This window comes from Phyllobates terribilis, unplaced genomic scaffold, assembly GCF_046119375.1.
Source record: "Phyllobates terribilis strain yellow unplaced genomic scaffold, ASM4611937v1 Scaffold_4__5_contigs__length_816908805, whole genome shotgun sequence".
NCBI lineage: Eukaryota > Metazoa > Chordata > Amphibia > Anura > Dendrobatidae > Phyllobates > Phyllobates terribilis.
The window spans coordinates 120,994,270-121,006,333 of NW_027362764.1; positions in this window are offsets into that span (position 1 = coordinate 120,994,270).

The window sequence follows — 12,064 nt, forward strand, 5'->3', positions numbered from 1 at the left end:
GCATTATATGGGGGGAGGTGACATTCTGCATGGGGCATTATATAGGGGGGAGAGGTGACATCCTACATGGGGCATTATATGGAGGGGAGAGGTGACATCCTGCATAATGCATTATATGGGGGGAGAGGTGACATCCAGCATAGGGCATTAAAGGGGGGGTGACATATTGCATCGGGCATTATATGGGGGCTAGAGGTGACATCCTGCTTAATGCATTATACGGAGGGAGAGGTGAAATCCTGCATAGGGCATTATATGGGGGGGGAGAGGTGACATCCTTCATCGGGCATTATATGGGGGTGGGAGGTGACATCCTGCATAATGCATTATATGGGGGGGAGGTGACATCCTGCATGGGGCATTTTATGGGGGGAGAGGTGACATCCTGCATAGTGCATTATATGGGGGCGAGAGGTGACATCCTGCAAGGGGCATTATAATGGGGGGAGAGGTGACATCCTGCATGGGGCATTATATGGGGGAGAGATGACATCCTGCATGGGGCATTATATGGGGGGTGACATCCTGTATGGGGCATTATATGGGGGGAGGTGACATCCTGCATGGGGCATTATATAGGGGGGAGAGGTGACATCCTGCATGGGGCATTATATGGAGGGGAGAGGTGACATCCTACATGGGGCATTATAAGGTGGGGTGACATGCTGCATGGGGCATTATGTGGGGGCGAGAGGTGACATCCTGCATAATGCATTATATGGGGGGAGAGGTGACATCCAGCATAGGGCATTATAGGGGGGGTGACATATTGCATCGGGCATTATATGGGGGCTAGAGGTGACATCCTGCTTAATGCATTATACGGAGGGAGAGGTGACATCCTGCATAGGGCATTATATGGGGGGGAGAGGTGACATCCTTCATCGGGCATTATATGGGGGTGGGAGGTGACATCCTGCATAATGCATTATATGGGGGAGAGGTGACATCCTGCATGGGGCATTTTATGGGGGTAGAGTTGACATCCTGCATAGTGCATTATATGGGGGCGAGAGGTGACATCCTGCACGGGGCATTATAATGGGAGGAGAGGAGACATCCTGCATGGGGCATTATATGGGGGAGAGATGACATCCTGCATGGGGCATTATATGGGGGGTGACATCCTGCATGAGTCATTATATGGGGGGAGAGATTACATCCTTCTTGGGGCATTATATGGGGGGAGAGGTGGCATTCTGCATGGGACATTATATGGGGGGCGAGCGGTGACATCCTAAATGGGGCATTATATGGGGGGGAGAGGTGACATCCTGCAAGGGGCATTATAAGGGGGGAAGTGGTGACATCCTGCTTGGTGCATTATATGGTGGGAGAGGTGACATCCTGCATGGGGCATTATATGGGGGTGACATCCTGCATGGGGCATTATATGGGGGGGAGAGGTGACATCCTGCATGGGGCATTATATGGGGGGAGAGGTGACATCCTGCATGGGGCATTATATGGGGGGGACATGACATCCTGCATGGGGCATTATATAGCGGGGAGAGGTGACATCCTACATGGGGCATTATATGGGGGGTAGGTGACATCCTGCATGGGGCATTATATGGAGGGGAGAGGTGACATCCTGCATGGGGCATTATATGGAGGGGAGAGGTGACATCCTGCATGGGGCATTATTTTGGGACCAGTATTCTGAATGGAGCGGTATAAGGGGGCCAGTGTCCTCTATGGAGCATTATATGGGGGCCAGTATCCTGTAAGGAGCATTATATGGGGAACAGTCTCCTTTATGGAGCGTTATATGGGGACCAGTATCCTGTATGGAGCGTTATATGGGGACCAGTATCCTGTATGGAGCATTATATGGGGACCAATATCCTGTATGGAGCGTTATATGGGGATCAGTATCCTGTATGGAGTGTTATATGGGGACCAGTATTCTGCATGGAGCAATATATGGGGCCCATAATACTGTATGGGGGACTATACTGTCCGGTCTGAGCTGTGAGCTGCGAGGATTCGCCGGTTTCTGAGCTATTATAGAATTTACAATAGATTTCACTCATTTAATGTAAGAACTGAAATCTTCGGCATTGTACTGTATTTATATTTCTCTGCTGTATCTGTGCATCATGAATCGTGGTATGTGTTAAAGGGGCCCACTGAGACTCTTTTGCCCAGGGCCCACAAAAACCTGGAGCCAGCCCTTGTTCTGTTTGTCTGTATGTGCATGTAGCAGCGCTGTTTGTATGTGTGTATAATGGGGGGATAGGTGACATCCTGCATGGGGCATTATAAGGGGGGGGGGAGAGGTGATATCCTGCATGGGTCATTATATTGGTGGTGACATCCTGCATGAGGCATTATATTGGTGGAGAGGTGACATCATCCTTGGGGCATTATATGGGGGGGAGATGTGACATCCTACATGGGGAATTATGTGGTGGGGGGTGACATCCTGCATTGGGAATTATATGGGGGGAAGAGGAGACATCCTGCATGGGGCATTAAAAGGGGGTGGGAGGACACACCCTGCATGGGGCATTATATGGGGGGAGAGGTGACATCCTGCATGGGGCATTATATGGGGGGAGAGGTGACATCCTGCATGGGGCATTATATGGGGGGTTGAAATCCTGCATATGGCATTATATGGGGGAGAGGTGACAACCCGTTTGGGGCATTATATGGGGGAGGGTGACATACTGCATGTGGAATTACATGGGGGGGAGGTGACATCCTGCATGGGATATTATATGGGGGGGTCACATCCTGCATGGGGCATTATATGAGGGGGGACAGGTGACATCCTGCATGGGGCATTATATGGGGGGGTGACATCCTGCATTGGGCATTATATGGGGGGGTGATATCCTGCATGGGGCATTATATGGGGGGAGAGGTGACATCCTGCATGGGGCATTATATGGGGGGAGGTGACATCCTGCATGGGGCATTATGTCGGGGGGAGAGGTTACATCCTGCATTGGGCATTATATGGGGGGAAGAGGTGACATCCTGCATGGGACATTAAAAGGGGGGGAGAGGTGACATCCTGCATGGGGCATTATATAGGGGGAGAGGTGACATCCTGCATGGGGCATTATATGGGGGGGTGACATCCTACATGGGGCGTTATATGGGGGAGAGGTGACAACCTCTTTGGGGCATTATATGGGGGGTGGTGACAAACTGCATGTGGCATTATATGGGGGGAGGTGACATCCTGCATGGGATATTATATGGGGGGATCATATTCTGCATGGGGCATTATATGAGGGGGTCAGGTGACATCCTGCATGGGGCATTATATGGGGGGGACATCCTGCATGGGGCATTATATGGGGGGGGTGATATCCTGCATGGGGCATTATATGGGGGGAGAGGTGACATCCTGCATGGGGCATTATATGGGTGGGGGGTGACATCCTGCATTGGGCATTATATGAGGGGGTGACATCCTGCACGGGAAATTATATGGAGGGAGAGGTGACAACCTGCATAGTGCATTATATAGGGAGAGAGGTGTCATCCTGCATAGGGCGTTATGTGGGGGGGAGAGGTGACATATTGCTTGGGGCATTATATGGGGGGGAGAGGTGACATCCTGCATGGGGCATTATTTGGGGGGAGGTGACATCCTGCATGGGGTATTATATGGGGGGGTGACATCCTGCATGGGTCATTACATGAGGAGGGAGAGGTGAAATCCTGCATGAGGCATTATATGGGGGGAGAGGTGACATCCTGTATGGGGCATTATATTGGGGGAGGTGACATCCTGCATGGGGCATTATATAGGGGGGAGACTTGACATCCTGCATGGGGCATTATAAGGGGGGTGACATCCTGCATGGGGCATTATATGGGGGGGAGAGGTGACATCCTGCATCGGATATTATATGGGGGCGAGAGGTGACATCCATCATAATGCAATATATGGGGGGAGAGGTTATATCCTGCATAAGGCATTATATGGGTGAGAGGTGACATCCTTCATGGAGCATTATATGGGGGGGTGACATCCTGAATAGGGCATCATATGGGGGGTTACATCCTGCATGGGGCATTATAAGGGGGGAGAGGTGACATCCTGCATGGGGCATTATATGGTGGGGGGACAAGTGACATCCTGCATGGGGCATTATATGGGGGGGACAAGTGACATTCTGCATAGGGCATTTTATGGGGGGAGAGGTGACATCCTGCATATGGCATTATATGGGGGGTAAGGTGACATCCTGCATGTGGGATTATAAGGGGGGGAGAGGTGACATCCTGCATAATGCATTATATGGGGGAGAGGTGACAACCTGCATAGGGCATTTTATGGGGGGAGAGGTGACATCCTGCATGGGGCATTATATGGGGGGGAGGTGACATCCTGCACTGGGCATTATATGGGGGCGAGAGGTGACATCCTGCATAATGCATTATATGGGGGAGAGGTGACAACCTGCATAGGGCATTATATGGGGGGAGATGTGACATCCTGCATGGGGCATTATATGGTGGGGGGGACAAGTGACATCCTGCATGGGGCATTGTATGGGGGGACAAGTGACATTCTGCATAGGGCATTATATGGGGTAAGAGGTGACATCCTGCATAGGGCACTATATGGGGGGAGAGGTGACATCCTGCATGGGGCATTATATGGGGGGTGACATCCTGCACGGGGCATTATATGGGGGGTGATATCCTGCATGGGGCATTATATAGGGGGGAGAGGTGACATCCTGCATTGGGCATTATATGAGGGGGTGACATCATGCACGGAGAATTATATGGAGGGAGAGGTGACAACCTGCATAGTGCATTATATGGGGGGAGGGGTGACATCCTGCATGGGGCATTATATGGGGGGAGAGGTGACTTCCTGCATGGGGAATTATATGGGGGTAGAGGTGACATCCTGCATGGGGCATTATATGGGGGGCATACTGCATGAGGCATTATATGGGGGGAGAGGTGAAATCCTGCTTGGGGCATTATATGGGGGGGAGAGGTGACATCCTGAATGGGGCATTATTTGTGGGGAGGTGACATCCTGCATGGGGTATTATATGGGGTGGGTGACATCCTGCATGGGGCATTATATGAGGAGGGAGATGTGACATCCTGCATGAGGCATTATATGGGGGGAGAGGTGGCATCCTGTATGGGGCATTATATGGGGGGAGGTGACATCCTGCATGGGGCATTATATAGGGGGGAGAGTTGACATCCTGCATGGGGCATTATATGGAGGGGAGAGGTGACATCCTACATGGGGCATTATAAGGGGGGGTGACATGCTGCATGGGGCATTATGTGGGGGCGAGAGGTGACATCCTGCATAATGCATTATATGGGGGGAGAGGTGACATCCTGCATAGGGCATTATAGGGGGGGTGACATATTGCCTCGGGCATTATATGGGGGCTGGAGGTGACATCCTGCTTAATGCATTATACGGAGGGAGAGGTGACATCCTGCATAGGGCATTATATGGGGGGGTAGAGGTGACATCCTGCATCGGGCATTATATGGGGGTGAGAGGTGACATCCTGCATAATGCATTATATGGGGGAGAGGTGACATCCTGCATGGGGCATTATTTGGGACCAGTATTCTGAATGGAGCATTATAAGGGGGCCAGTGTCCTCTACGTATCATTATATGGGGGCCAGTATCCTGTAAGGAACATTATATGGGCAACAGTATCCTGTATGAAGCGTTATATGGGGACCAGTATCCTGTATGGAGCATTATATGGGGACCAGTATCCTGTATGGAGTGTTATATGGGGACCAGTATTCTGCATGGAGCAATATATGGTGCCCATAATACTGTATGGGGGACTATACTGTCCGGTCTTCTCTGTGAGCTGCGAGGATTCGCCGGTTTCTGAGCTATTATAGAATTTACAATAGATTTCACTCATGTAATGTAAGAAGTGAAATCTTCGGCATTGTACCATATATATATATCTCTGCTGTAACTGTGCATCATGAATCGTGGCATGTGTTAAAGGGGCCCACTGAGACTCTTTTGCCCAGGGCCCACAAAAACCTGGAGCCAGCCCTTGCTCTGTTTGTCTGTATGTGCATGTAGCAGCGCTGTTTGTATGTGTGTATAATGGGGGGAGAGGTGACATCCTGCATGGGGCATTAAAAGGGGGGGTGACATCCTGCATGGGGCATTACATGGGTGGTGACATCCTGCTGAGGCATTATATGGGTGGAGAGGTGACATCATCCTTGGGGCATTATATGGGGGGGGGGGCGACATCCTGCATGGGGCATTAAGTGGGGGGGTGACATCCTGCATTGGGAATTATATGGGGGGAAGAGTTGACATCCTGCATGGGGCATTAAAAGGGGGGGGTGACACCCTGCATGGGGCATTATATGGGGGGTGACCTCCGGCATGGGGCATTATATGGGGAGAGAGGTGACATCTTGCTTGGGGCATTATATGGGGGGGAGAGGTGACATCCTTCATTGGGCATTATGTGGGGAGGAGAGGTGACATCCTGCATTGGGCATTATATGGGGGGAAGAGGTGACATCCTGCATGGGACATTAAAAGGGGGGGAGAGGTGACATCCTGCATGGGGCATTATATGCGGAGAGGTGACATCCTGCATAGGGCATGATATGGGGGAGAGGTGACATCCTGCATGGGGCATTTTATGGGGGGAGAGGTGACATCCTGCATAGTGCATTATATGGGGGGGAGAGGGGACATTCTGCATGGCGCATTATAAGGGGGGGAGAGGTGACATCCTGCATGGTGCATTATATGGGGGAGAGATGTCATCCTGCATGGGGCATTATATGGGGGGTGACATCCTGCATGAGGCATTATATGGGGGGAGAGGTTACCTCCTTCTTGGGGCATTATATGGGGGGTGAGGTGGCATCCTGCATGGGGCATCATATGGGGGGGAGTGGTGACATCCTAAATGGGGAATTATATGGGGGGGAGAGGTGACATCCTGCATGGAGCGTTTTATGGGGACCAGTATCCTGTATGGAGTGTTATATGGGGACCAGTATTTTGCATGGAGCAATATATGGGGCCCATAATACTGTATGGGGGACTATACTGTCCGGTCTGCACTGTGAGCTGCGAGGATTCGCCGGTTTCTGAGCTGTTATAGAATTTACAATAGATATCACTCATGTAATGTTAGAAGTGAAATCTTCGGCATTGTACTATATATATATATATATATATATATATATATATATCTGCTGTATCTGTGCATCATCAATCGTGGTATGTGTTAAAGGGGCCCAGTGAGACTCTTTTGCCCATCGCCCACAAAAACCTGGAGCCAGCCCTTGCTCTGTTTGTCTGTATGTGTATGTAGCAGCGCTGTTTGTATGTGTGAATAATGGGAGGAGAGGTGACATCCTGCATGGGGCATTATAAGGGGGGGAGAGGTGACATCCTGCATTATATGGGTGGAGAGGTGATATCATCCTTGGGGCATTATATGGGGGGGATAGGTGACATCCTGCATGGGACATTATGTGGGGGGGGAGGTGACATACTGCATTGGGAATTATATGGGGGGAAGAGGTGACATCCTGCATGGGGCATTAAAATGGGGGGGGGGTGACACCCTGCATTGGGCATTATATGGGGGGAGAGGTGACATCCGGCATGGGGCATTATATGGGGGGGGTGACATCCTGCATGGGGCATTATATGGGGGGAGAGGTGACATCCTGCTTGGGGCATTATATGGGGGGGAGAGGTGACATCCTGCATTGGGCATTATGTGGGGAGGAGAGGTGACATCCTGCATTGGGCATTATATGGGGGGAAGAGGTGACATCCTGCATGGGACATTAAAAGGGGGGGAGAGGTGACATCCTGCATGCGGTATTATATGGGGGGAGAGGTGACATCCTGCATGGGGCATTATATAGCGGGGAGAGGTGACATCCTACATGGGGCATTATATGGGGGGTAGGTGACATCCTGCATGGGGCATTATATAGGGGGGAGAAGTGACATCCTGCATGGGGCATTATATGGAAGGGAGAGGTGACATCCTGCATGGGGCATTATTTGGGGACCAGTATTCTGAATGGAGCGTTATAAGTGGGCCAGTGTCCTCTATGGAGCATTATATGGGGAACGGTATCCTGTATGGAGCGTTATATGGGGACCAGTATCCTGTATGGAGCGTTATATGGGGACCAGTATCAAGAATGGAGCATTATATGGGGACCAGTATCCTGTATGGAGCATTATATGGGGACCAATATCCTGTATGGAGCATTATATGGGGACCAGTATCCTGTATGGAGTGTTATATGGGGACCAGTATTCTGCTTGGAGCAATATATGGGGCCCATAATACTGTATGGAGGACTATACTGTTCGGTCTGCACTGTATGCTGCGAGTATTTGCCGGTTTCTGAGCTATTGTAGAATTTACAACAGTTATCGCTCATGTAATGTAAGAAGTGAAATCTTTGGCATTGTACTATATATATATTTCTCTGCGGTATCTGTGCATCATGAATCGTGGTATGTGTTACAGGGGCCCACTGAGACTCTTTTGCCCAGGGCCCACAAAACCTGGAGTCGGCCGTGGCTCTCTTTGTTTGTATGAGCATGTAGCAGTGCTGTTTGTATGTGTGTATATGTGCATGTAGCATAGCTGTTTGTGTGTGTATATGTGCCTGTAGCAGAACTGTGTTGCTTGTATAACACTGGAGAGACACACTTACAATAGATTTATTATTTCCCTATTCTACCCTAGTACATTACAGTTAGTGATACTGACCCCTCCACTTTTCCCCACCAGAACATTTCTCCTTTGCAATGTTAAATATGGACAGCACATGGATGCTACCTGTGTTCTGTACATGTTTTTCACTGACCCATAGACTTATATTGGCCCTTGTCATCCGTAATACCAGCATAAAAAGTAACATGTCTCTGTGAGTTTGAGCTCAGTAGTTTTTCACAAACAAGTGCTATCCATTTTTTGCACGGATAGGACTCATACCTGTGACAGTCTAAGTGGCTGTTCATCTGTCTGTGAATTTTTGTGGACCAACTAGTCCAAGAAAAATCACAGAGACATGTCCAGTATTTATCTGAGTGTCAGATGAATCTCTGTAATGAAAGTCTATGGGTCTGTGAAAAAAATCAAACTGCACTTGGATGCCATCTGTGTGCTATCTGTGTTTCACTGAGTCATAGATAGGAAAAGATAGAGAAACTTTTTTGTTTTCTCTCTCCTGAGTGATGACACTCTGATGAAAATGACTGATGAAACTCAGTCTGTTTTGGCTTACCTAAGACTTTGGCCAATAGCAATGTAAACTGTATGGTCAGCATAACCCATATTCACCAATAGGGGGAGGCAACACTGAAAGTGGCTAGGGCATCGTGAACTATAAATACAGACCTGGTGATACCAAATAAGTGTATTTTTTAATTTCTTTATTTTTTAATTTTTAATGGGGGAAAAGGGGAGTGATTTAAACTATTATATCTTTTCTTTTTTTTAAAACTTTTTTTTTACTTTATGCTGTCTTTGTTAGTCCTCTTAGGGGACTTGAACCTGCAATCATTAGATCGTTTGTACTATACACAGCAATTCACAGTATTGTTATGTATAGCACAAATCACGGTCTCCTCTGAATGCTAGCCACTGGCTGGCTTTCACATTTCTTCAACAGACCCTGGCCATCATGGCAAGCTATCGGCACATCAGGATAATGTCACGGGAGCACCGTTGGGTGCATAGAATGGCACACCCCCTTACAGCAAGCTGTAGATTTTGCTGTCACAGATTGACAGCGGCATTTGGCATGTTAACAGCCATGGCTGGAGATCCACTCCACCCATGGCTGTTAGATGCAGATGATGGCTGACTATCACAGCCATCATCTGCTGACAAAGATGCAGGCTCAGCTTGCGAGCCCGCATCAAAGTTATGGAGACAGCATAAGACGTACCCAGTTTGTTATGCGACGGGTTTTAAACTTTGCACAAGTACATTACACTTATTTAATGCACATATTGCAGATCTTGATGAGGGGGTGTGTTGGATTATTACTCTAATGAATCAGGAGTGACTTTAAAGTGGAGTGCACCTCCCTGCACTTCGTGACAAATCTTATTCTAGTCAGGGACATCATAAATTAGTCACTCCCTTGATTTGTCTCTTGCCCCATCCCAGCTCTTCCCATTTTGGCGGAGCTGGGCAAAACTTGAATGAAAAAGTCAAAACTCGCAAGATCTTTGCACCATTTGGATTAGAACCAAAATTTTGTGATTTTTCATAGCGATTTCCTACAATATTTGAATTTTTATGTTCTCTTTGTGTTTGTATGTTTTTTTCAGGGTTTTCAGATTTCCCTCCACATTCTAAAAACAAACAGAATAATTAATTTTGAATTTTGATTGGGAGACTCAATGGGTTCAGGGATTGATATGATGAGAATTTCTGTCCTGTGCTGTGGACCATGTTATATAAAAATAATTGACATCAATGTAACCATTTACTTGGTCTCTAGAGTAGAAACCTCTGGCACTGAAAGGATTAATGTGCCTGTTTATGTATGTTAACTGTGAGCTTTATTTTTGTAATCAGGATTATATATAAAATTAGAAAGGAATGTTCACATAATGAGTCAATATTACACACTGTATAATTCAGGAAAGCCTTAGGGGGTTTAATTACTGACCTATCATAATCTGATATTGCAAAACTAAATGTAATAGTTCCTCTCTTCTCTATATACATGAGAATAATCTCTCCCACCATTACTACATTACTAAGAAAAATCTAGAAGTATTGTCTTAAAGTAGGTTTATTATGCAGTCAAATGTGGTGCATAAAAAGGTATGTACAGTAGCTATAATATTTATTTTATATTTTTCTTTAATGGGGTATATTCATCTTACATTTATGGCACATCATAAATGTATTGTTGGGGTCTCATGAAAGATACTGTAGATAGATACAATGGTGACCAAGAGTTTTGCATTTTTTTAAAGTGTGATTACTTCTGTCTGGTTGTTGTGATGCCATTTTCCTGGCGATTTTAGTAAACCGGAAGGAAATGGTTGTCAGCTGTAGGGCGAAATTTGTGTTCGATATTTGTTTTATCCCTTTACGTGTTAGTTTTCAACATTTGCTGGGCCAAATGTTTTGCATATTTTGTCATGGGTAGTCACATTTTGCCTAAAATTCTTTCTTTTTTTGCTTGTTTTTAGGTTAAAACATGGCAAAGATAAAGCCAAATTTATCACCAGATGTTAGGAAGCTTATTATTCTGAGGGTGAAGTCTGGTAAAAGCCAAAAAGATGAAGCTATGAAATTCACCTGTTCTCAGAGTCAAGTGCCATGTATATTAAAGAAAGAAAAGTAAGAAAAAGAATGTTATGGAACAGCTGACAAACCTAGAAGTGGATGACCACTCAAACTTCCTCCAAAGTTGATCACATTATTAAGTAAAAGTCAGTATCTGATGTCCATAAAAGTGCTGTACAGATTTCGCACAAAATGAACAAAGAATATGGGGTCAAAGTGAGTGGCCAAACTGTGGTGCAATGGCTAAGAGCAGTAGGGTTGAATGCACGAATTCCAGTCAAGAAGCCTTTCATCTCTGCAAAGAACCAGAAGGTCCGACTTGAGTTTGTCAAAGAACACTGCCAATGGAAAGAGACAGATTGGTCTAAGGTGTTGTGGTCAGAAGAATCCAAGTTCAATCTGTTTGGTAGTGATGGCAAGCACTATATATACCACTCAATTCGAAAACGTAATGATGTAAGGTACCAAACACCTACAGTGAAACATGGTAGTGGCAATGTCATGGTTCGGGGCTGCTTTTCTGCATCTGCCATTGGCCCTCTGCATAGAATTGATGGAAAAATGAATGCTACCATGTACAAGGATATACTGGAGAATGTAATGCTGCCACATTCAAAACCAAAGTAGGCAGGGGATGGAGATTCCAGTAAGAAAATGATCCTAAGCACACATCCAATTTAGTTAAAAATTGGTTAGCAAAGAAAAATGTTCACCTGTTGCACCTTTGGGATGAGTTAGGGCGATGAGTTGGGGCCCGTA